The 27059-nt window shown below is 41.1% G+C and overlaps 1 protein-coding gene across 5 annotated transcripts in view; it reads left to right on the top strand.

Annotated features, from left to right (window-relative positions):
- Positions 1-27059, top strand: part of IRX2 (iroquois homeobox 2) — a 70021-nt gene that overhangs the window by 7126 nt on the left and 35836 nt on the right. For 4 of the 5 annotated variants that reach the window (XM_058175466.1, XM_058175465.1, XM_058175468.1 and 1 more), the window contains exon 5: positions 472-1143. The exons of the other annotated variant lie outside the window; for it this stretch is intronic. The gene's annotated coding sequence lies outside the window, so the exon portion shown is untranslated. Of the gene's footprint in view, positions 1-471; positions 1144-27059 lie in introns of those variants that run through there. 5 annotated transcript variants of the gene reach the window in all.

The raw sequence follows: 27059 nt of genomic DNA, 5'->3' as shown, positions 1-27059 counted from the left end.
GAACTTCCTACTTGTTTGTATTTATTTATTTATTTAATTCAGTTTAGGCACCCTCTGACTCCAATTGATTCTGGGCAGCTGTACAATAAGGTATCCACATAGATCTTAAATTTAAAGAACTGTGCATCAAAATAAGCCTTTAATTTATCTGGTATACTGATATACATTTCAAATAGCAGAGACAGACAATGAGAGAGATTTTGGCCAGGTTCCAAAGGGTATCTGCATTCATTACCTAGGTTTATGCCCCATCTATTTCCAAGCTGCTGCAATTAATTTGGTTTTTTTAATAATAATAATAATAAAAATCTTATGATCAAATATTCTTTACTCCCTAAAAACAACAAAAACCCCACCCCAGTCTTTCTCAGGCAAGGTAGGGGAATAACCTTTTCACTTTGCTGCCAGTTTTAACACATTCTGTGTAAAATGAAAGATTGAGGATGATCTGGTGTTTTCCTTGGTCCACAGGTAGGTGTCACAATTGCTTTGAGAAAAGTCAACAAGCCATCATCTCTCCCCAAGCTAATCTATCTATCTCTATCTGTAACTCTAACAAAACTCTAAATCCGGATCACATCTTGTGCCACTGTATAAAAGAAGACCACAGAGCACTCTTAGATCTACAGACTCTCTCTAATTATTGAACCAGAATTTTGTTGGACATTAATGTGCATTTGCTGGTATAGTCTAGTTTCCCTAATGTATGTGTGATTTAAAAAAAAAAAAAAAGGAAAACAAAAACAAAAATGGAAATCTGTTTTTTCTCAGGATATCTTGACTTGATCACTTCATTGCCACGGTATATACATATATATCTATATATATCTATATATCTATATTCTGTAGGTGTGATAGGACTTATTGTACAAATTCTTTGTAAAAGATACATACAGTAGGGATTAATTAAAGAAACTGCAAGTACTTACAAAATGAAACATATTTGATATTTATTTTTGTAATGATATAAAATCTAGTAATTTATGCAAGTTGTATTGCAATGGAATCCCAAGTCTTTTGTAAATAAATTATGCCTGGTTTTTATTTGAAACATTGATGGTTATACAATCCCTTGTTGTTTAACAAGAATTCTTTACTAATTTATATCTATAATTGTAAATAAAACAGATTAGTCTACAACAAGGTGCTGCCTTTTTATTCCATTTTACTGGTTATAAATATGCATATTTGGTAATTTATGATAATCTGCAAAGCATTACAGATACAAATCTTTTGAATTTGATGTTTAATGTGATTAAATAAAACTTAGTTAAACTATTAGGAAAATAAAAAATCTTCAAATTTAATCAATTTACACATATAGAAATAACCAACATTTTTCATATAAAATGTGGTTTTAACCCAAATTTTATATAAATGCAGTTATGTTTTTAATCAAAAAGTAAAAACAATGTAAGAAATCCTCCCAGTAAAAAATACTCTCCCTCATTTCAAGCACTTTCTACGCACTAATCACCTAAGACATCCATCCTGGGCTTTTTTTCAAAAAACAAAAAAGAAAGAAAAAGAAGGAGAAGAAGCCCAACAGTCTCTTTTTTCCCACCCAACCCAGCAAATAATGAGAATTCCCATATAGTAAAAATTTCAATAAAGAGACAAACAACCATTTATTTTCTTTTCCAAAGATAAATTGAGTGAATATAACTTACAGTTATGAAACAAGAATAATAGCTTCTTAGACTGCCCTTTAATCAATCATACACTTATTTTTCAAGAGGCTCATCTATTTTATTCCATGATTAATAATGTTCCGGCATGAGAGCATTATTAGATCCCAGCAGGAGAGATCCTGGATGCTTTTAGCTGCTTTGCAATGGTCAGTTGGGGTTCATTATGGGCTGATATTGAACCATTTATAAAATCTTGTCTAAACATCTGCCAGCTCAGATAGGCCGATGTGTCTGAAGATGGCAAATGGCTGGAACAGTTGATATTGACAAACGGGACTCTCTCCAGTGGCTTTTTGTTCACTGAAAATTAGTGGCCTCTGGCTCAGGGGCTTGTTAGAAAGGGCATTTGAAAGTGATCTCAGATAGTTCAGACTTCAGCCAAGGGAATGTTAACTGGATAAAGAATGTGGGGTTGTGAGAAAGAGAGAGAGAGAGAGAGAGAGAGAAAGGGAAAGAGGGCTGGTGGAAGGAGGGGAAGGCTGCAGCTACAGGAAGGCTAGAAACATTTTAGGTATTTGCAGCTTAGTCCCTTGATGCTTAGAATAGCTTAACCAAAAGATGAGAGACACTGTCGGGACACGTTGACAAATTTGCAGAGAAGAGGGAGGGAGAGAGATATCCGAATGGGATTCCCTTTCTTTACCTGAAGTTCCCACATACATAAATTACTTGGGTTTCAAAATAAATATGTTTTAAAATACATCTTTGGATTTTGGCAAGGCAATTAAATTTATGTCCAATTAAATTATTCAGGCTAATCCTCCTTTCTAGAAGTTATTCCAACTAAGTAAAAACTGCTTACTGCTCATTATACAGACACAAATGAATTTATTGAAAGATTTCCCCCACTCCTTATTTTGTAGGGTGCCTGTGCATTCATTCATTCATTCATTCATTCATTCATTCATTCATTCATTCATTTATTTATTTATTTATTTATTTATTTATTTATTTGCATTTAAGAAATAATTTAGAGTATTCAATATTTTATACTGATCTGTGGGAAACAGTAGAGGACCAGCCCACGGAGAAACTCACCCCAAAAGCTTCAGCTGAATGGAAATCAAAGGTGTGCCTAATTTTGTTTCAATTGGGTTAACATAAAAGGTGCTATATTAGCTTTGCCTCCCTTCAATTCATTTTATTTCTACCAGCCCAGATTACAACGAGATTGGAATTAATAACACTCAACCACGTGCATTGCTGTGTGGCTGGCAAAACAGATTTCTTATTAGGAATGACGTGGTGTTAAAATAATTTCATATTTAAACACAACACAGTGATGTTTTCTTTTTAAAATCCAGACTGAAACTTGTTGAAGAACTGCCTTACAATCTCCCACTCCAGTTAGGGTACAAATCAGTTCTCCTAGTCAGATTATTGGGGAAACCACTGAGACTGGAAAACGCTTTTTTAAAATCACCTTTATTATTCTTATAAATAACTCTAAGTCCTGAACTTATACTTATCTAATACTCCTTCCTCCTCCAATTTTCCTCACAACTTCAACCATGTGAGGTGAGTTGGGCTGAGAGAGGTGACTGGCCCAAAGTCACAGCCCACTTATATGCCTAATGTTGGACTAGAACTCACAGTTCCTGGGTTTTGGCCTGGTGCCTTAATCGCTGGACCAAACTGCCTCTTTTCCTTTTTCTGGGGATCTTTATAAAGAAACATTTTCCCCCTAAAATCTATCACTTATATAATAGTTTCACCTCCACTTTTCTATCTTTTTGCCTTTCCCCCCCTCCTTGTTATATTTCAGCTTTTTTTTTTTTACAGGTAATATGCACATTCCATTTGGTTTTATTTTAAATTCATTTCGTGTCAAAGGTTAGGAAATCTTTAACTTCGATGTTTATATGCTCACGAATTATCTCGGATCTCCATAATTTACTCAATCCCTTGCTGGAATTTAGATCTAGGATATATATATATATTTTCCCCCTGAAAGGAAAAGTTGGAAGACTTGAGGCTGAGAAATGCTTCCCTCTTCGCTGTCAGTTTTAGCCGGTTTGGTGTAATCTCGGGGTCGAAGCGGAGAAAGAATACCAACGCGGAGCGGTCCCTAATGGAAGCTCTTCTCGCCCTCCTTGCGGACGTTTTGCGGTGTAAGCGCCTTCCGAGAAGAGCAGGATCCATTTCCCATCTAATACGGCTAAAATTACCGGGCAGTTCTTCTGAACTAAATCCGCACAATCTGGTGCGTGTATCCGCTGCATTTGAATGAAGGTTTAATTTAGAAATCCTGCGCTAGATCACCCGAAGTTTCACTTCAGTCTCTTTCAACTCGTAGGAAAACTTTCGGAGGGATTTCCCCCTCCCCCCGATTAGACAGACCTGTATTTGAAAAAAGTTTGGAGACGATGAAGACGGAGACTAGCGATAACATTAAAAGTGTTGACGTGCCCCCAAAGGACAACGTGGCAATTCTCATATTTGGCTCTTTTTGGTTTCATTTTTCCTCCCCCCCCCCATCACACCATGAGGAAGCCATTTAGATTACAGAATAACAGAGCTGGAAGGGACCATGAAGGTCTTCTAGTCCAACCCCCTGATTAGGCAGGAAACCCTATACCGTTTCACACAGAAATGGTTTATCCAATCCCTTCTTAAATTATGTTAAAGAACGGTGCTATTGTTGTAATATCCCACTGCTTTGCAGCCCAGACAGTGGCACAGATCTTTCACCATCCGACTGTCCTTCCAAGAGCTTTCTCCAAGTTTCTTTTGCAACTCAGCTTCTGTTAGGTTAGCACAACCCCCTGCCTGCCTCTAATTTGAACGAAATGCGTCCAGAGGCCGGTAGCTGCCTTCTCTCCATTCTTCTGCCACTCTGAAACTGGTTGGGCTGATTGTCCCAAAAAGAAGGGGAGGAGCTTGTCCCCCAATTTTCGCTGCTCTCTATCTGCCCTGACTTCAAAGGTCAACAACGTGTGTTGTCGCAATAAGACAAAACTTGTTTCTAGGAAAGAAACAGTCTTGAAGAACGGAACTTGTCCTGTTCTAGCGGGGTGGGGAAAAGAGGGGCATTTAAGAGAGTCCTCCGCGGGCCTTTTTCTCCCCCGCACTCCCCAGTCAAGCGTAAGATTGTGATCGCTTTGCTGTTTTGGTGCTTTTGCTTAAAAAAACAAAACAAAACCGGAACGCTGCAAGGTGGAGGGTTTTAGCTGTCCAGGAGAGGGCCCGGAACAAGAGGCTTCGCAGATTGCTTGCAATTGAGCAAACCCACCCACCCCCGCAGAAGACTGCTTGCCTTTAAGACGGCTTTGGAAGCCGCCAGCGCGCTTCTCTCCCATTTGCAATAACCCTGCAGGCGACGTGCACCGGGCCCTTTCCTAGAGTACAGCCGATCCCCTTCGCCGGCGCTGCTCCTGGGTCTCTTGATTCTGTTGATCTGGCCCGGTGGGGTTCCAGGTAAACGCGCCGTTCCATTCCCTGTCGACTGCAGCATCTACTTAGGAGAAAGCAGAGCAAGCCGAGGCGTACATCCGCAGCCTCCCGCAAAATCGGATCCTGCCAAGAGCGCAGTGGATCGTGGCGGTTATTTCGGAGGGTGCCTGTAGTTAGCGCAGGGCTCTGATCTCGCGTCTCAAAGCGCGCGGGCCACAACATGGTGCGTCTCTTTCTCTGTGTGTGTGTGTTAGAAGGCATCGATTCTCATTCCTCAGCCCAAAAAGCAGACAGAGAAACTTTTGGGAGTTGCCGCCGTTTGTTGGCAGCCCTGATCCTGAAGCGGGACAAACGCAGAATGAATTTATCCTAAACGTTACTCGCTGCTGTCGTCGGAAGAAAGTGTGGTCGGAATTAGTTTAGCTGTTCTGATTGCTTATTATATCTAAAGGAAAGGTTAAGGCTGATGAGCTTGTTTTTAACCCGGGAGTAAGCCGGGTGGATTTACTGCCACAGCTCCAGGTACTGTGGTATCTGAAAAGACCCCAAGAGAACATACAGACTCTGACCAATGCACTTAAAACTGTGTTCATACATACAGATGATGAAGATGACACCCTCGAAGATCTCAGCAATAGACCTTTGTAATTTTGAAGACTAGACATGTGTCGGGTCCCCCCTTCTTCCCCCCCGACAACCAAGCCCGAGTTGCATGTGCGGGAGATAATGCGGCTTTTCGAACAGGGAAAAGCGGTGACAACTCCGCGTTTTGTGATGCCGACCCGGCGGCTCTTTTTCGAGAAAGCGTGGCTGTCCCTGGCTGCCTATTTTGTGCAACGTCGGCCTACTTTTTCGCTCCCTTCACAGGATCCTTCCTCTCAAAAGGGACAGGATTCTCCTCCTGGGACTGTTGGAACGCCGTGGGCTCCAGAAGACGTGTATTCCCCCCCCCCCAAAAAACGACGTCTTTAGCGACCTGCTTATTCCAATTGAGTCCATCATCATTCCCTGTGCTTCCTTGACAGCAAAGAGCCGCTCAGGGTGGACCTCACCTGCACGCGCCACTTCCAGACGACGGGCATTAAGTGATCTCCGCGCTGAATTATCAGGCAGACAGACAAGAGGATCCTCTAAGATCGTTTTCTGTGGGGGCATTTTCGCTTCCTCGCCCTTAAGAGAGGAAAGATAACCATAACCTCGTCAGAACTGAACCTGAGCTCAGAGCTTTGATTTTGTAATTAAACAAGTAGTTTGTGTTGTAATAAGCAGTGTCTGAAATGTAATAAAATGGGCCCATTCTTTCCCTGAGGGGGCACCCAGCTGAATATTCAGCTTCTGGTATTGCGAAAAACCAAGGTTCTCTTACCGGCTGCCTTTCCAAATAAAATGTTTAGGGTCCGCAATGGCAGATCCCTCCCCTCCCCTGAAAGAAATAACCATATGTGCATTCAAAGGAGCGTAAACTGACATTTCATTGTGTAGAACAGCCGATCAATTATTAATCGTTAGCGTCAACAATGGGGTTATAATTACTTTCGGTTACTTAAAGGCATATTTATTTATTTTTCTTCCTCGTCTCTCTGATCTGGCAATTAGCTAATCCTCTAGTGTAATGGACTCCGAGTTGATTTCATTCGGATGTCAGCAGTGTCCTCGGCGCTCTTCCCTGCCTCCTCTGGGCAGGCAATTCTGGCTGTCTGGTCTGGGGGAAGCGCCCCTCGCCCCTCGCCGCTCCAAGATTTCATCGCTGTCTTTCCCTCTTCTCACAGAATCGGTTTGCTCAAGAGGGGAGGGACGGCAGCTAAGGGGATCGCTGCTGCGAAAGGAAGAGCTCCAAAGAAGTTGCGGAGGCCGCAGTAGAATAGAGAGAGGCGAGGGCGACTCTTTCGTCCATTCCTCGGAGGAAAGCCGAGGACGCGAATGCATTCCCTCGGGGAATCAAGAGCCTCCCCTTTGGCTGCAGCCGGACAGTATTGGGTACGGCTCCTATTCCCCACCCAGGAAGGAAGGAAGGAAGGAAGGAAGGAAGGGCCAGTGTTGACATTCAGCCCGATCCTAAAGGCAGGTTTCCTCGGAGTCACTGTAGCCTTCCAAGCAATGTTGAGTTGGCTGGGACATTTAAAGCGTTCTGAACTCACGGCTAAACTGTCTTGGTCCCCCGCTAGGGAAAAATGGAAAGATAAAAAGAAAGCATTTTTCACCAATGGACGTGGCTTCCTTAAAAATGTCCTTGTTGAATATCAATTGTGAAATAGTCCAGTCATTTTTCAAGCTAAACAAACTTCTTCTCTTCCCTTCCCTTCCCTTCCCTTCCCTTCCCTTCTCTTCTCTTCTCTTCTCTTCTCTTCTCTTCTCTTCTCTTCTCCTCTTCCCCCCTCTTCTCTTCTCTCTTCCCTTTCCCTCTCTCCCCTCCCCTTTCCCCCTCTTCTCCTCCGCTCCCCTCCCCTCTCTTGTCCTATCCTGACTTTTGAAAAATTGAGAACATTTCTCCAAGCCTAGAATGAAAGTAGAAACTGCTCTTGGACTGGAATCAAGCAGGGCACTGATCCTCAGGGGGTTCTTTCCAAGTAGGGTTTTGGAAATTCACCAAGAAATACAAAGTTCAGGTAGATGAAGTAGGACCAAATAAATTTCAGAGAATCAATTGGGTTTTCAGACACAATTATAATCACAGTTGCATTGCAAGGGCAGAAGTGTTTCTATAATGATCATTTGTGGTGGGTTCTCTCAGCTGTATCACCCAATCAGAGGCCTGGGATCCATATTTATGAACTAAAAAAATCTTTGTGTTCACCCATAAAGCAAAGGGAGAGTGTACTTTTGACTGTATTCTTTAGACCAACAGCTCAGTGAGTAACTACTACCGGTAGTGAGCCCACTGAAGAAAAACCCTAAGGCTGGAAAGTAGAGAAGAGGGGGAAGGGGAACCCCTCTCAGAAAGTAGCATTAGTAATTCTTATTTGGATCCTAAACTCTTCGTTGAATGTGTTTCCAATTCGGATTAACTAGACCGACTATTCTGAATTGCTTGGCTTTATCACATAGTGACGATACATTGTTCTGAAATCATGGTTTGTTTTTTGAACAAACCAAAATGGTCTGTTATGCACTTAACCTTACGTCCTAATGTAAGTCCATGAAACGGGCAAAACTTGTAAAGGTTTAGCATTCTGGATAAATTCTGTCAGCAAGTATTTTGATCTTGATTTTGTTCCTCGCATTTCACTGAAATAGGACTAAGCGGGGAGTGACCTCAGCTGACCTTCCTACTACTTCCAGGCGCATCCATACTTTACCATTTTAGGCTCAATAGCCTTTATTAACTCAGCTCTTACTAGATTGAAGCCTTTATATATTGATCCATAAGGCGGATAATATGCCCAATTAATTCGTCTGTATACAGCGAATCAAAGGCAATAACATACTGTCGGGATGGAAAAACTGGAGTGGGCGAGACCAGAAATCCAGCGTAGCTGGAGAAATTCCTCAAACCCGCGCACGTTCGGGATTGCAACGGCAGCAAAACCGCAGACGCTTTGGTTCGCGGCGCAAAACGCGACTCTCCCCCCCCCAACACACACATTAATTTAGCCTGACAGCTCTCTCCGAACTCCCCCACCCCTTTTCCTTCCCGTCCTCTCCGTCCACCAAAGAATACCGCTTTTCAGAGGGGTATGTTTTAATTTGTCACATCAAGGCAATAAAAGGCAGCAGCGTTTACTTAGCCGGTGAACGTCGTAATAACAAGTTTAAAGGGGGCAATTAAAGGGCCGCGAACGTCCGTCTGGTGTCTCTCCCCATCTCCACCCCCCCTCCCCCTAAACACCCGCACTCCGGTATTCCCACGTCAACCACTCTCTTGGTTGAGCGAACGGCAGCAGGGCGGGCGGGCGGCCGAGCGAGGCTCAAGGGACAGCGGCCGCGGGAAATCTCGTCTCCGGCTTTCCATCGGTTTTGTAATCCGCCTTTCCTCCCGTTCCAGATGGGAAGGAAAAAAAGCCTAACCTCCGAAGGGCAGAGAAACGCCAAAGCACAGAGGGAAATCCGGGATTTTAAAAAAAGTCCTTTTCCCATACAACCTGCTTCCGCCCCCCACCCCCTCTTTCTCGGTTGCAGTTGTGGATGGGATTTACCGTCAAAATCTAATCTACCTGGTTTTGTGTTTTTTTAAAAAAATCTGGGTGGTGGCAGACGGCCGGTGGGTAAGACAAAGGGCTGTTTTGTTCTGGAGCCTTTCCCGAGAAATGGGATCCCAGGGCAAGAAGCCGAGTCCTTTGTAGTGGCTTCGGCTTTCTGTGCCTCTCAGGGTTGAAGGGTGGCCGCGCTTGCCTCTCCCACCCACCTCCCTTCTTCTCGCCGCGGACATCAAACGGCAAAAGAAAAAGAAAGAAGAAGAAGAAGCCGCGATCCACAGAGGCAGGTTCGCTCCTGGGCCGGCCGGAAGAGGGGAGAAGGCCGTGAGAAGAGCTTGGAGGTTTGCAGCTAGGGCTGATAACCATTAGGCGACGCCTGGTGGAGCCTGCTGGGTTCTATTGGTCGCCGGGAAGGGGAGGAGCTAATGGGCCAGACACCGAGAAGGGAGCCCTGCTAATTTTCAGTAAATGGAGGGAGGACTGGGGTGGTGCACAAGAACCGAAAAAGAAGGTGGACAATACAAGTAATCCTCGACTTACAACAGTTCGTTTTGGGCAGAGGTTTTCAAACTTGGCTGTTTTAAGACTTGTGGATTAGCTGGCTGGAGAATTCTGGGAGTTGAAGTCCACAAGTCTTAAAGCGGCCAAGTTCGAAGAACTCTAGTTTAGGGACTGTCCAAAGTTACAGCAGCACTGAGAAAAGCGATTTATGACCATTTTTTCACACTTAACGACCGTTGCAGCAGTTCCATGGTCACGTGATCAATTTTCAGACGCTCACATTTATGATAGTTGCAGCCTGCTGGGGTCACGCAATCACCTTTTGAGATCTCCCGACAAGCAAAATCAACGGGGAAACCAGATTCACTTAACAACTGAGTTACTAATGTTTAAGAACGGCAGTGATTCACTTAACAATCCTGGCAAGAAAGGTCGTAAAAAGGGGCAAAGCTCATTTAACAAATGTCTCGCTTAGCAACAGGAAGTTTGGACTCGCTTGTGGTCGTAAGTCGAGGAGTACCTGTTCAGGGCTGTTTACTGAAGGGTAAAAAACGTTGGCCACACTCTGGGCTTTGATCCTACGGCTCTGGCCATCTTGACTTTTGGATTCCTCTGCAGACACCCTTATGGACAAACTTTCCAGACAGCCAGGCACAAATGATCCCTGTACCCAAATGCCAAGGCTAGGACTTCATTCCAAGACTTCCAATTCTTCTTCATTCCAAGACTTCAGAGGCCTCTTTGCTGGATAGACAGGCTGTGGGAGTAGGCGTTCAACAGGGACTAGGGACACCAGTGGGAACAATGGTACAGTGGTTAGAGTGCAGTACTGCAGGCTACTTCTGCTGACTGCTGATTGCTAGCAGTTTGGCAGTTCAAGTCCCACCTGCTCAAGGTTGACTCAGCCTTCCATCCTTCCAAGGTTGGTAAAATGAGGACCCAGATTGTTTGGGGCAATATGCTGACTCTGTAAACTGTTTAGAGAGAGCTGTAAAGCACTGTGAAGCGGTACATAAGTCTAAGTGCTATTGCTATTTTCTCCATATATTAAAAGCAGGCATTAGAACAATTTAATCTCTAGTGATTTCAGGACTGAAGAGATCTACAGCATTGAGAACCTAAGATGCTCTGTAATGCAAATCAACAGTACATTTATTCAGGAATCTTGCTGAGTGTAGCAAGATGCAGTTCTGTTACAGGTAAGAGTGCCCAAGGATTTATAGTCGGTGGCGCAGTGGTTACAGTGCAGTATTGCAGGCTACTTCTGCTGACAGCCAGATGCCTGCAATTTGGCAGATTGAATCTCACCAGGCTCAAGGTGGACTCAGCCTTCCATCCTTCTGAGGTAGGTAAAATGAGGACCCAAAATTGTTGGGGGCAATATGCTGACTCTATAAACAGCTTAGAGAGGGATATAAAGCATTGTGAAGCAGTATATAAGTCTAAATGCTATTGTTATTGTTATATAAGTTATGCTATTTCTATTGCTATAGTCACACCTTTAGCCATGTAAAGTGTGCCCTTGTTACTCTTATATTGGTTGATAGCATAAGGTGCTATAAGCCACTAGTGAGAAAACAGCTTGAATGGCGAGGACACTTTATACGATCACAGCAATTGCTACATGATGCCCTGGAAGTGCAAGCTTTCTTGAGTCAAACTCAATTCCCATTGAAAATATGGGCACATCCACCCATGAGCATCCACGAGAAGAACAGGAGAGGAAATGATAAAATTTTCATGATGACACCATCATCCCAATGCTGCGATAGATGCCATTGCTGGCATTCCTTACTTACATATGTCCTGATGTGTGATGCAGGCTGTGTGTGAATGATTTTTCATGTGCATTTTGACAGTTTAGTGGCATTGCAATTTGCTGCAAGTGCTGTTGTGTTTTTCTTGGTAACAATATGGAAGTAGTTTGCTATCTCCTTCCCCTGGGATCCTTTTCAGTTCTGGGATTTTGTGGTGGCCTCCAATCCAAATACTAACAAATTTAGCTATCAAGGTAGCATTCAGTTAATTGGAGAAAAATTATAGATCTGACCTTCACATTCTTTAAAGCAGTCACATCATTCTCCTGGGATCTTCCTGCTTGGGAAAAGATACAGCTGCTTTAAAGAGTTCCAAACAAACTCTATATTCATACTCCCAGGTGTGATTTTCTGAAATCAAACTTTTTATTTTTATTTATTTATTTATTTGTCGCAACAATATATGTAACTATCATACAGAAAGGTTATATAGTATATAAAGGTATAAGCATATATATATATATATATATATATATATATATATATATATATATATATATATATATATATATATATATATATATATATATATATATATATATATATATATAGGAAGAAGAAAAGAAAAACAATAGGACAGTTTGTGTGCTTATGCACGCCCCTTATGGTCCTGTTAGGATCACTTTATAGGACTAATAACTATAATAACTATATTATACTATATATAGACTAATAACTATAAACTGAATCACTTTATAGGACTAATAACTACATCCTGCAATGTTTCACTTCTTGTAGATCAGCCAAGGTTGGCCTCAGCACTGTCATCCAGATAGGCAATTCATCTTATAAATCACTGTGTGGACTAGAACCAAACAACATATAGTTTGCTCTGCGTAAGGATATTGGATCCAAGTCTGTGCCTGCTTCCTAGCAAGTGTCTAGGTATTCTGTGTTGGTAATATAATCCAGGGAAAAAGATCCCTCCTAATCCAAAAAGAACATCTTGTCTCCCCCAAAAGAAAGTTAAGTTCTCCTCACAGATTGCTGTGTCTGTGGCTGATGGGCAACCAGACTGGATGCCCTGCTGGTGGATTTTTTTTGTTTAGGTGAGCGAGAGCAAAGTGTTCTTTGATTAAACAGCATGTTTTGGGTTTCTCAGGAAAGAGATGGGTGATGCTGACATGAGGTGGAGGCGACAAGCCACTCCAGCTTTGCTGATATTTATTCTCCTTCTGCCCTTCCCCCTACCTTCCCTTCCTTTCCCTTCTCTTCCTGGCATGCACATTACATTTCAGTCATGCTTTTTGCAGCTGAATACAATATCCCGCAAAGAAGAGCAGAAGCAAGATACCCTGACAGCAACCATTAGTTAAGAAAAATCCTTGCACAAGAGTATCAGCTCTAATTAAGATTCTGCTTAGCAGCCCTGGCTGGAATGTTAATATTAGCTAGGAAGAAATGCACAGGGAGGGAATGGTGGGAGACAACCATTTACCCGACCCCCACCCCCACCCCCTTCCGAGAGGAATGCTGGGCTTGGATGATAACATCTCTTGCTTCTGTCCAAGGTCTACCCAAGCCTGTTAGAAAGCCATTATCTCCAACAGCTCCTGTACTTCATTTTCTCGCCCTCCCTTCCTCTCTGCCTCCTGAGTTTGAGCTAGGCTGTTCCCTTGGCATTGCAGCGATGCCTGGAGCCCAGCAAAAGCCAATACTCTCTGAGGGGCTTGGAGGCCGAATCAAGCTCCTCTTTCTGCCTTAGAAGGCTTGGCCTGTCCCAGCTTCTGAGACAAATATAACCCCCAATTGCTTGCTCGCCTGATTAGGATCTCTTTGCTGGCGTCTCTGCACAACCTCCCCCGGGGCTGTGCTGACCCTTTTGAAGTTCTTTCCTCTTCTGCTGACACAGACATTTACACGATGAAGTGGGGGGGGGTGTTACAAGGCTCAACAAGGCAAACTTAGTCTGCTCTCAACACTTAACACCTGGGGGGAAGAAAACAAATATGCTCCTCACTGACTTCCCAGAAGACATGTTTGGGGCCTGTTTCCTCTCCAGCAGGGTGACCAAGGAATGCATCCCTCTGATAGCTCACATACGGTAGGCCACCTTTGGGCAAACATTGCCAGGACACAAGTAGGAACAACGTTACCTGGAAAGAGTAACAAACAGTGGTGGATTGCCCCTGGTTTGGACTGGTTCTTGCGAACCGGTAGTAAAACTGGGGGGAAGCTCCGCCCACCAACCCCGACATCATCAGGAAGCTTGGTGTGCATGAGCAGAAACTTGTGTGCATGTGCAGAAGGAAGCGAGAGAGACTGAAGCGAGCGCCCGAGTGCGATCCCGCTGCGAACCATTAGTAAAGGTAAGTAGAACCCACCCCTGGTAACAAACTGTAAAAACATAAAGGGGGTGTTAAAACTATAAAGTTGTGGTTACTAAATGCTAAAGATTAAAGGGAAGTGTCTCAACTCTGTTTTAAATACCTGAAAGGAAAACCTTGCTCTAGAACAGGGGTATCAAACACATGATGACACGTTGTCGTCACATGACATATTGTGACTTTTTCCCCGCTCGCTAAACCGGGGGTGGGCATCAACAGCATGTGATGCATCCGGCCCACAGGCTGTGAGTTTGATGCCCCTGCTCTAGAAGAAAGGCATTCATGTGGTGCCATGACCACACATTTTTTTCAGGTAGGCCCAACAAATAGGCAATTATTAATAGGGATGGCCTTGAAAGAATTTTCCTGCAAATCTTGTTATACAGGTTCATTACAAGGCAACATTAGAGTGATAAGACTGATATCACAGGTGGGTGAGTGTTTTTTAGCAATTAAATAATCTTAACTGAATGACATCCAGAGTTACTGTCATGAGATGAGCACCCACATCAATGCAGTAAGTAAATTCTAATAAACTAAAAACACATTGCTCAGGGTTCATTGGAACTGAGTAGGTAATAAATTCTTATAAACAAATAAAGTAACTAACTAACAAATCAATATTCTGTAATAACAGGCCTATCAGAGCTCATTGTGAGAGTTCAGATATGATGTAACAAAGCAATACAATACAATACAAGCTGCCAATGCAAAGAAAAAGTCCAAGGAATATGGATGCTTGACAGCATTTATTTCTCTGTAAGCAGAAAGGTTTGTTTGTGAGGAAAAGCCTGCAAGGACACGACCCCCTTTCTGAAGTACAAAATGCTAAAAGCTAGACATAAATTTAACATCACTCTGAGGGGGATGGTCTTTCTTCATCACTGAAGTAGCACTATACATCTATACTGACCCAACAGAAAATTGTATCACTGTGATATGTGCTTTCCCCATTGCTGATCCATGTGTTGTGGTCTGCCAGCAGCCTGCGGAGCTGGCAGCAGAGTTGGACAGTGATGAGGCTGAGGAAGAACATGGGCCAGTCCTGGAGGCTGGGAAAGGCCCAGATGAGGGCTCTGCGTCAGAGGCAGAGATGGGGCCAGGGCCATCTGGGAGTGATGTGTGGACTCCAGAGCCTCCAGAGGCTGACAGTAGTGAGGCAGAGGAACAGGAGGAGCCTGTTCCTAATGCACGCATGAGAAGAGCTGCCAGAAGGCAAGAGCAACTAAAGCAAAGAGGACGACTTGGGAGTACGGCCAAGAGTAAGGCTTAAAAGACCAGCAACGGCGTTTGGACTCTTTGTCGGAAAACAATGTTGATAGATTTATTCCTTGTCTTGCTGCATTTATTTCTTGTCGGCGTCTTCTGCTTTTGAACTTTTGCCAAGAAAAGCCTTTGGCAGTTTGCCTAATTAAGACCAAGGTTGGTGATAAGACTGAAGAATTGTGTTATGAAGAATTTGTTTTGATTTAGTTTGGACTACTTTGAGAATGAGTTAATTCTCAGCTGTTCTAATAAAGTCTTTTTTTTTTGAACTGTGTTGCGTTGGGTCACAACACCATGTCCAGGGGCCTGAGGGCACAACCAGGCAATGCTAAAGGGGAAGAAGAAGAGGAAGGACAAGGGGAGAAATTCTACGTTTCCCACAAATATTTTCTCTGCTATCTAACAATAGATTTGGGCAAGGGTATTTTTCATCTTTCTATTTTATCCGAAGTGTATACATGGGTTTGGTGGAGGGGCTGTTTCACCTGAGGTTTCAGGCCTCTGGATGGAGGGAGGCAAGATAGTTTTTATTCAGTTTCATGTCCATTTGCACAATACTTTCAAGAAACTCAAGGTTTTCATTCTGTTTTTTTTACAGGCAACATCTTATCTATATTCCATTCTACAGTATTAAAGTTTATTGCTCAAGGGCATTTGAATACACTATCCTGTATGTCTGAAATCAGTTCACTTTTGCGGTGTACAGAGCCTCTTGTGTTACAAAATTCAGCAATAAAATTGTGGTCTTTGATTCCACGTCTTTTTTTTTCTCTTTAAAAAAAGTCATCAACCATTGCATCAAGGTTTGGTCTAAAATGTTTTCTAGTGAAATTCTATATATTTTTAGGTGGAAACCCCCCCCCCCCCGCCTTTCCCTGCAGAACTTGGAGACTGGGAGATGAGTGGGGGAAATATACTATAGCAGAAAAAAATTATCCAACAATGGTTTAAACCCTTTGTTATGAGCAGCATTAATGAATGGAAATGATCTCACAGATGCTGTGAAATTGTAAACAGTAGAACTGTTTGTTAAATCTTTGAAAACGACATAGCTGCCACCTCAGGGAATCAAGGACTCAGTCCTGTTCAGAGAGAGAGAACTGGCCCAACTTTTTCCCCACAGCAAATATTACAAATAACACATTGTCCTCTTGGGTCATATGACCATATTAGTGTTTACAGGACTGATGACCAGGAGGATATGCCTATTCAAAACATATCCACCTCCTCTTGTATATGGAGTACCGTTAATGGACAAAGAAGCTAAAGCTTAATTACTTTAACAATTTGGAACCCTCTAAATATTTATTAGAGGGATGCGGTGGCTCAAGGGCTAGGACTTTGAGCTTGTCGATCGAAAGGTCGGCAGCTCAGCGGTTCGAATCACTAGTGCTGCCATGTAATGGGGTGAGCTCCTGTTACTTGTCCCAGCTTCTGCCAACCTAGCAGTTTCGAAAGCACGTAAAAATGTAAGTAGAAAAAATAGGGACCACCTTGGTGGGAAGGTAACAGTGTTCTGTGCGCCTTTGGCATAGAGTCATGCCAGCCACATGATCATGGAGACGTCTTCGGACAGCGCTGGCTCTTCGGCTTTGAAACGGAGATGAGCACCGCTCCCTAGAGTAGGCAACGACTAGGACGTATGTGTGAGGGGAACCTTTACCTTTTAAATATTTATTTGTCACAAGTGTTTGCTGCCCATGGGACTACTCTGGGCAGCTTATAACAATAAAATGGGGGAAAAAATATAAAAATGTAAAGATAACAATAGCAAACAAATAAAACAATAACAATAAACAAAGGAAGTGCAATAATATGAAATTAAGGAAGATGGGTGTAGGTGGAGCAGAAAGAGGTCAGCTAATTAGTCCAACAGGCACTTCCGGTGATGTACTTCTCTATTGGGTCCCCAGGCCAGTTGGCAGAGCCAGGTTTTCAGGCCCTTGCAGAAGGACAAGAGGGTGGAGGCAAACCTCAGAGGGCAGGATGTTCCATAGGGCCAGTGCTACTGTACAAACATTCTTCTGGATTCTGTCAGTCAGAGTTTCTTGACTGGCAGGATCATCATCAGACTTCTGCTGGCACAAATAGGATAGGTCTGTCTTAGCCAGATGAGACAGTTCATCAAGTAATCTGGATCTATGCCATGAAGGGCTTTAAAGATCATAACCAGCACCTTGAACCACACCCGTAAGCAAACCGGCAGCCAGTGCAACTTCTGAAGCAGTGGTGTAACAGTGGTCATTCTACTGGTCCCAAAGACTTCTCATGCTGCTCACTTTGTACCAGTTGAAGCTTCCAAATGCATTTCCAGCATAGCCCCATGTAAAGGGCATTGCAGCAATCCAAACAGGAGATGGCGAGGGCTTGAGTGACAAAGCGCAGGGAGTCCTGATCCAGGAAGGGCTGCAGCTGGTTCATTAACCAAAGTTGTGCAAAGCTTTCCTACTCATGACTGCCACCTGATCTTAATTGCAGGATTTGTGAGTCCAGGAGACCCTCCTAGGTTGCAAATTGAATCTGAACAGGGTAGTGCAACCCGGTCCAGAACTACAGATGTCAAAGATCTGGATCTTGAAGCTTCATGTACTCAAAGCTACTTGATCTTGTCAGGGTTCATCATAGCCCATTGTCCCCCATCCCCTTCTCTATAGCCTCCAGGCACCAAGAAAGAGACAACATCACTCAGCTCACCAGATGAAGAGAGGTAAAGTTGAGTATCATCAGCATATTGATATGCTCAACCAATAGTGATGGATGATTTCACCCAGGGCTTATTCCAATTCTTTTCCATCATTATGTTGTGATTTTCCAACAATACAGTCTTTCCCAGTAATCATTGAGCTTGACTTCCATGTCTCTACCATCATCAACTCTTCCATAGACCCTGAACAGCTAACTACATCCATGAGGCTCTGTTGATTTAAACTTGCTAAGCATATCATATGACCTAATGAGGTATTGTAGGAAGCTTATTAGTAATATGGACTAGCTTTTTGAAACCTTCTCCAGAGATAAATGGAGAAGCTTTCTAGAAGTTAGTTTGCTAATTGTGTACGGTAAAAATATTTATAACTTCAGTTACATCTATCACAGCCATGGATTGCATTTTATGTAGCCCATCTCCAAGAGAAAAGTAGCTTGGGGGCTAATCTTGAATAGAAAAATGTTATAGGAAGGATTAAGAAATTTCTATCTAAGTATAATGGATTTGAAGCATTTTTGCATTACAGGATGGGAAAGTGTCAAAGAAAAACGCACACATCCTAACAGGGCACCCAAACCATTCGGCTTTAATTCTCACGTGTGTTTCTTTCTGTCTGTAGAGCATTTTACATACTTTTTTTAATCTTATAAAGATAAAATAATTTGGTCGTCAGCTTCAAATAAAAATTAATTTTTCTCCCTAAACATTTATCTTGTTTTTCTTTTGGTTTATAATTATGTTCTACATTATTATCATTTGTTTTCAGACCTAAGATTCCCTTAAAATTTTGATTTTTGATAATATTGAAACTGGAGGGGAGCTCTACTAGAATTGTAGCTGTCATGTGGGATTCTCAATATGAAATATATTATATTTTGATTTCTAATACAGTTTCCCACTCTTATCACATTTGCTTTTTCAAAAATAGAAATGTTTCTAGCCATACATACTTTTGAAAGTGATAAAGTTGTAAAAGGAATGATGGATCATATAGATAAATATCATTTTCCCCTACACTTTCTGAATATAAATGAAAAATTGTCCCTTTTTCCCCTACCGAAATGGAGTTTATAATCTTATTTTAGCATACTCTTCCCTACAGGCTCACTCTGTTTCAGAATTTTGGGAGTTGTAGTCCCAACACATCTGGAAAGCAGCAGATTGGGAAAAGCTGTCTTTGACGATGTCTCTTCCATCTGAAGCACACTTGATCTCCATCTCCCCATGGCATGTAGCTGTCAAGATCAACAATGGCATTTATCCCTTTGATCTTCTAGTTGTGTTGGGAAAGCCCCCTTAGCTTGGAATGGGTCAGGCACAATTTTCTGCACTTCAGGTTTGTTTAAAAATTGACTGTGGTGATGCTATAAAACCAATTTTTATTATGCAGACAAAATTTAGTTTCCTGCTATCCTTATATCCTTCCCTTTTCTTAAATATTTATATTGACTCTGAGTGCTCTTTCATAGCAACCTGAAGCATTTGGCAGCCAGTTTTTTTTTAATTGTTCTATTCCTCTAGTGCTTCCTCTTAGATATATTCTAGTTCTTGAAGCTTGGTACCTACATATACACTGAGCTACCTCATTTATCTAAGTTTCTTCTGCTTGCCATCTCCATAACTTAAACCAGGGATTTTTATTTTTATTTTGTAATGGGTATATTTAGAATTCTGAGTATATGTTGAAGGCACTTTTGCAAAATGGCTGCCAGGGGAGTGATTGCCAATTAACAAAATGAGTATCATGGGGAATCTTACAAAATCACAAAGCACCAGAATGCTATTTGCCACCATCCTGTGGAGGTACGTTGTCCTCTTTCCAGGCAGATGAATACATATATACAGCCATCCATCATTTTTATTTTGTAAGAAAACTAGTTTAAGTCTAAGAAGTAGCCTTGAAAATTGAGACAGACAGACAGACAGAGGGAGAGGGAGGTAGGGAGGAAGGGAGAGGGGGGGAGAGCGAGAGAGAGAGAGGACTATTTTGTAGCATGCTAGTTTTTAATTAAAAACTATTTTTCATATATAATAATCACATGAAGCAGGGAGCTTAAGACCCATAGCTGCATGCTGCTTCATCACCTGCTCCTGTTCTTTTCTTTGCAACAAATTTCTATCTACATTTTCCTTCTAAGTTTCCTTATTTACTTTTTAAATGAAGCCTACATCAAATGAACGCAGTCTTATGTTGTCTCTGTTCTGCACTGTCATCTTACCCTTCTTTTAATGGGCATTAACTTGTGATCTCCCTAAGCCTCGATTCTTATCTTGTCAATCTGTTATAAAGCCTGGTTTGCCCAAGAACTAAGCTGTAATTGGGTTGGGTTGGTTGTTGCTTAGTGTATTACATGAGCCAACTGCTGGGCTTTACAAACCATAATTTATAATTTTGTTGTCAATGAGATTTGTACAATGAGATTTCATACAAGCAACGAAAATGATACAAGGTCTGAGAAACCTTGCAAAAACATAAGAGGAGAGACTGGAAGAACTGAATATGTATAGCCTGGAGGACAGAAGGGGGAAAGTGTGTGTGTGTGTGTGTGTGTGTGTGTGTGCACGTGTGTGTGTGTGTGTGTGTGTGTGTGTGTGTGTGGCATGACTAAAAGCTTTAAATGCATTAAGGGTGTGAATAAGGTTCTAGAAGGTATTATTTTCAATATTAAGCAAGAATCAAGAACATGGGGGCATAAATTCAGACTGACAGGAAGGAAGTTTAAAAGTAATGTTAGGAGGAATTGCTTTGCATGAAAAGTAGTGGGACATTGAAGACAACTTCCAGTGGTGGTAGTGGGGTCAATCATCAGTAACTGAGTTTAAACATGCTTTGAACACATGTCCTTTATTCAACAAAAAATGAAAAAAATACAATAAATAAGTAAGAAGCTCAAAGGGCAGACTCAGTAGATCATTAGGTGTTTTCTGCTGTCAGTTTCCTATATTTCTAATATACTGACCACATCATAAGTGATAAAACTTCTGGTAATAGTTACCTAAATGTTATGTTTTCTTCACAAAGTTTTGGCTTTTTTTCTATCTTTAGACAATCACCAAGTTTCAAGAAGCTGTTTGGAAACTTTTGTTAACTGAGAACTACCAACCCCAAATAATGGCCACACTAAAATAACTTTTCAAGAGTTATCTGTTTGTCTCTGAAGGATGATACTAATTGCTGTCGTTGATAAATTATGGGTTACCCTGGGAGCTTCTTAGCTTGGGAGCAGAAAACCCAATAAACTTTTTTCTCTGAATCTTTTCAAATCCTATTGCCTTCCAAGATTAAATGCAATGGTATAGTTGCATTGGCCCATGGCCCCTAACTCCATACAATTATGAACAATAGATGGTAACTAATCCAGAGTTAACTTCTTACTTGATCTGGGCATCCTTGCACCCACTGAGGATAATACTGATCACGACAGCCTGAAATTCAGAATTAAATTCCATATTAAACATGTAATCATACTGGGGCCTCCTTAAATTTAAAATATGAAAACGCATGTATTCAAAGCATTTGCTTTTATCTGGATTGAGAGATATTTTCTTTTGCTGTGTTTTGGGAATATATATTTAAAAAATGGGAATTATTGGGCGGGGGGATGAGAAATATTGTTTCACAACCGAAGTAAGGAACCCAGGTGTCTACTACTCTTACACCCCAACTCTAAGATCCAAAAATCACTAACTAAATAATAACCAATGGAATGGTATTTCATTTGCAAAACACATTCCCGATATACTTTCACCAACTCCAAAAATCTCATTCACTTTGACAGGACAGGGATTAATTTGCTTATATTACTGCTTCTATTTCTGGACATCTTTTAACATATTTTCCCCTTAATGTCACTGCTTCCGAGCTGGCTTGCTATGTAAATCACCACTCTTATGGACAGTTCTTCCAAATCTAATGCTGTTGATGATATGGACTGGAATGGTAGTTTAATAGTATGAGAATAAACATAGTGCATTCTATACAGTTTTGATGTAAAATACCAGTGCCAACAGAAATAGATACCAGCAGTATATCTGTCCTTTTTGTTAAGTAAAAAGTTTACTGCTGTACTTCTATGGACACTCATGGACTGAAATCCCACTAAATTAGGTGCACGTTGTTCTCACTCTGACTTTATAGACATGCAGGGTGGAATGGGACACCTTGCTGTAGCCAACTTACCAAGGCCAGCTCTCTACAGTCAACTCACCACAGGACAACTCACTATGGCCAACTCACCACGGGACAACTAATTGTGGGACAATTCAACAATTCAATTTAGTTATTTAAAATAATTTAAAAAACATTTTAATTTTTGTCATTTACATTTTATTTTGTCCCTTCTTTGGCATCCTTTCTTTAATAATTCTATTAGACCAGGGGTATCAAACTCAAAGCCCGTGAGCCAGATTTGGCCCACAGAGTGCTTAGAACTGGCCTGTCGGGCTGCCCTGGAAGCAGCAAAGGACCAGCCCATGGCGCCTCTGCCAGGGAAAATGGAGCTGTTCCATTTTCGCTGAGAGAGGGTTGCAGGAGGCTGTTGCAGCCGAAAATGGAGCTTGGGAGGCCGTTTTTGTTGGCAGAGCACTCAGGCTGCCACAGGTGCCCCCAAATGAGTGATGTTGAGCTGGCCATGCCCACCCTGACCATGCCCCCCCTAGCCGCCCCAAGGACACACACCATCCTGATACAGCCCTCAATGAAATTGAGTTTGACACTCCTGTATTAGACTATTTCTTCAATATCAGTGTAACTCTTGTCCCATGGCAAGTTGTCTGATGGTGAGTTGGCCATAATGAATTGTCTTTTGGCAAGTTGGCTGTGGTGAGTTGTTGTAGACCCTAGGGGGCAAGGGTTACATATAAATGTGAAAGCATAATTTTGTGTGAGCATGGTTGTAATACAACTGGACTGTGACAGTAGAAATTGGTTTTAGCACACACACGCATACATACACACACACACTCAAAACAGCTGTGAGTAGTGATTAATTGATTTCAGAACCTCAATAGTGTGGATGGAATTTAAGACAAGACATAACAGCTCTCAAAATAAGCACATTGTCAACGTTCCAGAAAACCCCCCCAACTCCAAGTAAAAACTCTGAAGCAAGCATTTTTCAAAGTTCTATTTACTAGAATAGGTAAACTGGCACATCTGGGAAAACCTGAATCTGAGAGGTCCGGGTTTTCCCTCAGTAAATCAAAACCCCCAAAACTATCCCCTCACTCCTCAGTCAATCACATGCTCCAATCACTATACGTCCCATCTCGAGACAGCACTCCAACCACTCCTCCTCCAGATGCAGGATCGGCTTGACCTTGACCGACAGGAAGAATGCTATTATGTCTAAAGACAACCCCTCTACTAAATCCCCCCTCCTACTTTCCCACACATGAGAAGGTGGCAGTATATAGTAGGCTTCTGGCCTACTATGGCTTCCAAAGCAGACGCACATTATGGTAAATGCTTCAGGGAAAATTAGAACTTTTATTTCATCTTCCTGATGAGACTCATCTGGCCACAGCAAAGGATACTCACAAGAGAAAGCAGCAGGAATTGAGCAGATGGAGAGCTCAGAAGAGTGATGGATCAATAAAATTAATGGTTATAGAAGAATTTCATTGTCAGGAAATCCCAAATGAGAAATAACAAAGCATCCCTTCACAGAACTTTCTCACTGACGATGAAAATAATCTATATCCTAAACTTTGTTATTGAATAATTTAAAAAAAAAACCATTTGCTGTTTATTAGTATTTCACATTAACCAAAATCTTACAATTCAAATGAGAAGACAGAAGAAAAACAAAGTCAACCCATTAACAAATATTTGGGGTGATAAATACAAGTCAAGGTTCCAAATTTATTCATTTATTATAAATGTGTTTATGCAGTTTCAATAATTCTATAATAAATGATTCTCAAGAAGAAAAATACAAAATTTGATTCAAATTACGATGATCATAAAGCGAAGACCCAAATCATAGAACTATACTATAATGTAGTAGTTTAAGTCTTAGTTATTCCTGATTATAAAATATAGCACTATCTTTAAAACATATCATCACATATATCAATATCTGTTTAAAATTGCCACTATTATTGTCAGTCCTTTAGATTTAATGTCATGGGTAGATATCTAACTATTCATGCTTCAGTCCCTGAATCAGGTGTCTGCAGCTAGTGATGATGATACTAAAACGACAAAATGTGCATGTTACCATCACAACATAAACTTTACCCATTTATATATGACCTGGCAAAATATTGCATATCTGTTAGCGGCAGAACATGCATGACTCATATTTTATCACTTCCACCTTCTCACCATCTCTTGTGGATTTCTCAATATCCAAATTCAGATTGGAAAAGCCACATTTTAAAAGCTTTCTGAATATCAGGAATGATAATCCAGATCTTATTTTTGATAAAAGGATAGTACGGCAAGTCTCACAAACACTTTCTGCAGGCAAAATATAGCAAGACATTGAATAATAGAATAGAATAGTTTTTTATTGGCCAAATGTGATTGGACACACAAGGAATTTGTCTTGGTGCATATGCTCTCAATGTACGTAAGTAAAGATACCTTCATCAAGGTACAACATTTACAACACTAATGCTGGTCATAGGGTACAAATTTAACATTTAATGATACAACACTTAATGATAGTCATAGGCTACAAATAAGCAATCAGGAAACAATATCAATATAAATCTGCATATCAACAGTCAAAATGCCCTGAATATTTGAACATTTAATGTAAAATGATCCATTTGATATTTACACAATATCAATATTACACATGATCCATTTGATATGTGCACAAAATTAATTGTAGATGAGAAACGCTAAATTTATTACTTTGTTATTAAACTTAGAAATGTGAGTCTTCCCTGCTCACTCTCTCTAATTCTATACTTTCCACAGAAGCAAATTATGGGAAAGTAACACCCAGTGTTATGTTCCACAAGCACAGCTTTCCTTAAAATGATTAATCATAAGTTCTTTCAACTGGAAAATATGGATTGGAAAGGAAACTTCCTTTTAATTAACTGATTGTCCTGCATTCTCAAATATCAAGAGAAATGTTCATTCATGTGAAGACATAGAACAAGTTTATCATCATGCTGCATGCAGATTTCCCAACTGGATGTGTACTTCTTACATGCCAGATAGTTGATTCCAGACCGCTTTTGATATGGTGATTCATCTGATGATCTTTCTGTTCAACTCTGTAAGAATAGTTACAACATTTCATTCAAACAAGATAAAGTATTAGTAGCATTTCTTAATGAGGAAAACTCTCAGAGTCCTAATTTCAGATTGCCTCATCAGAACTAGTACAACCAAAACAGGAAGGATGATCAAAGGTTGAGAGAAAGAATCTCGTACGAAAGTCAGTTTGGGTCATCACATGAATTGTGTTTGGAATCTCTTTTCTTTGGCTATGGAAATCAGTTTCACGTAGGACGCAAGACATGCATTTTCTGTCATATGATTAGACTAAACATTGAGATTCATACTTTATGTGAGGGGGTTGCAAAATAATAGCACTATACAATTTTTAAGGACTTTTATTTATTTATTTTTAATTTGTCTGAGCCTCCAAGTCAGTCTTGACTCCCAGCAATTACAAGCCCATGCAGTTTTCCTGGCAAGATTTTTCTGAAGTGGTTTATTATCACCTTCTTCCTAGAGCTAATAAAAGTGTGACTAGACCAAAGTCACCACCTAGATTATGTTCCTGGGTTCCATTCCAGCCCCTTTAGCCACTATATATATTTTTTTATTTTATTTTTTTGTTACAACAGTATACACAAGCATCAACATAAAACAACACATCATATAAGCATATATATGAGCAAAAGTATTCAATAACTATACTAATTTGATATAATGAAAGGAAACAATAGGACAGGAACGGTAGGCACTTTTGTGCTCTTATGCATGCCCCTTATAGTCCTCTTAGGAATGGGATGAGGTCAATAGTGGACAGTTTTTGGTTAAAGCTTTTGGGATTTTGAGAAGAAAAATTTTATCTCCTCAAGAGGTTGCATCAACTTGTAATTTTGTCAGATTAAGGGTATTCTTCCTCAGCATTTGCTTAGTTGACTTGTCTTGATTCAGAGTTTACAGCTATCTCACTTATCATTTAAAATGACATCTCATGGACTCATATTAAAGGATCAGTCCCATTCCCAAAACCTTTGGGTTATGTACGTGTGAGAATTCAGGAAATCCCTCCTGAAATTCAGAAGATCCCAAAGGACCACCAGAGGAGATCCTGCTTTAGCCTTTGTAGCTATGTGTCCCTAAAGTGGTTGCCTTAACACCACATTGTTACGTGCAGGGGATTTTCAGGATCAGTTGCTCCCTTTCCAAGGAGTTTTAGCTTCTCTGTTTAGGAATTAAACTGTAAAAACCTCCCAGCAGAGTGTTCCTTCTTGTTATGATACTTGTTCCTTTGTATTCTTCCCTGTTCTAGATGCATCTTTTTTAGATTTTTCCCCTGAGGCATATAGACAAGTATTCACCTACAACAATGGAACATTCATGATTAAATCCATAAGGATATCAGGGACAGTATTTTAAGGATTTTAAATCTCAGCATAGCAAATCAGATTACCTTGCTCAACTGGTTCAGGTAATCTGAAATATTCAAAAATGCCTTCTGAATTCTACAGCATCTCTCTCTCACACTCTTCTCTCTCTCTCTCTCTCTGTATATATAAATATATATATATATATATATATATATATATATATATATATATATATATATATATATATATATATATCTGTGTGTGTGTGTACATATATGTACACACACACACACACACATATGTATGTAAAGGTTCCCCTCATACATATGTACTAGTCGTTCCCGACTCTAGAGGACGGTGCTCATCTCCATTTCAAAGCCAAAGAGCCAGCACTGTCCAAAGACATCTCTGTGATCATGTGGCTGGCATGACTAAATGCCAAAGGTGCACAGAATGCTGTTACCTTCCCACCAAAGGTGGTCCCTATTTTTCTATTTGCATTTTTTACGTGCTTTTGAACTGCTAGGTTGACAGAAGCTGGGACAAGTAATGGGAGCTCACTCTGGCACTCGGGATTTGAACCACTGAACTGCCAACCTTTCGAGCAACATATATATCGACATATACATCCACTCTGGTCTCCCAAATAGTTATTCCTGTAAAATTACTCAATTGGG

This window comes from Ahaetulla prasina, chromosome 3 (assembly GCF_028640845.1).
Source record: "Ahaetulla prasina isolate Xishuangbanna chromosome 3, ASM2864084v1, whole genome shotgun sequence".
Lineage (NCBI taxonomy): Eukaryota > Metazoa > Chordata > Lepidosauria > Squamata > Colubridae > Ahaetulla > Ahaetulla prasina.
Note: the sequence above shows the minus strand (reverse complement) of the source record. Positions and strands in the feature narration are given on the sequence as shown.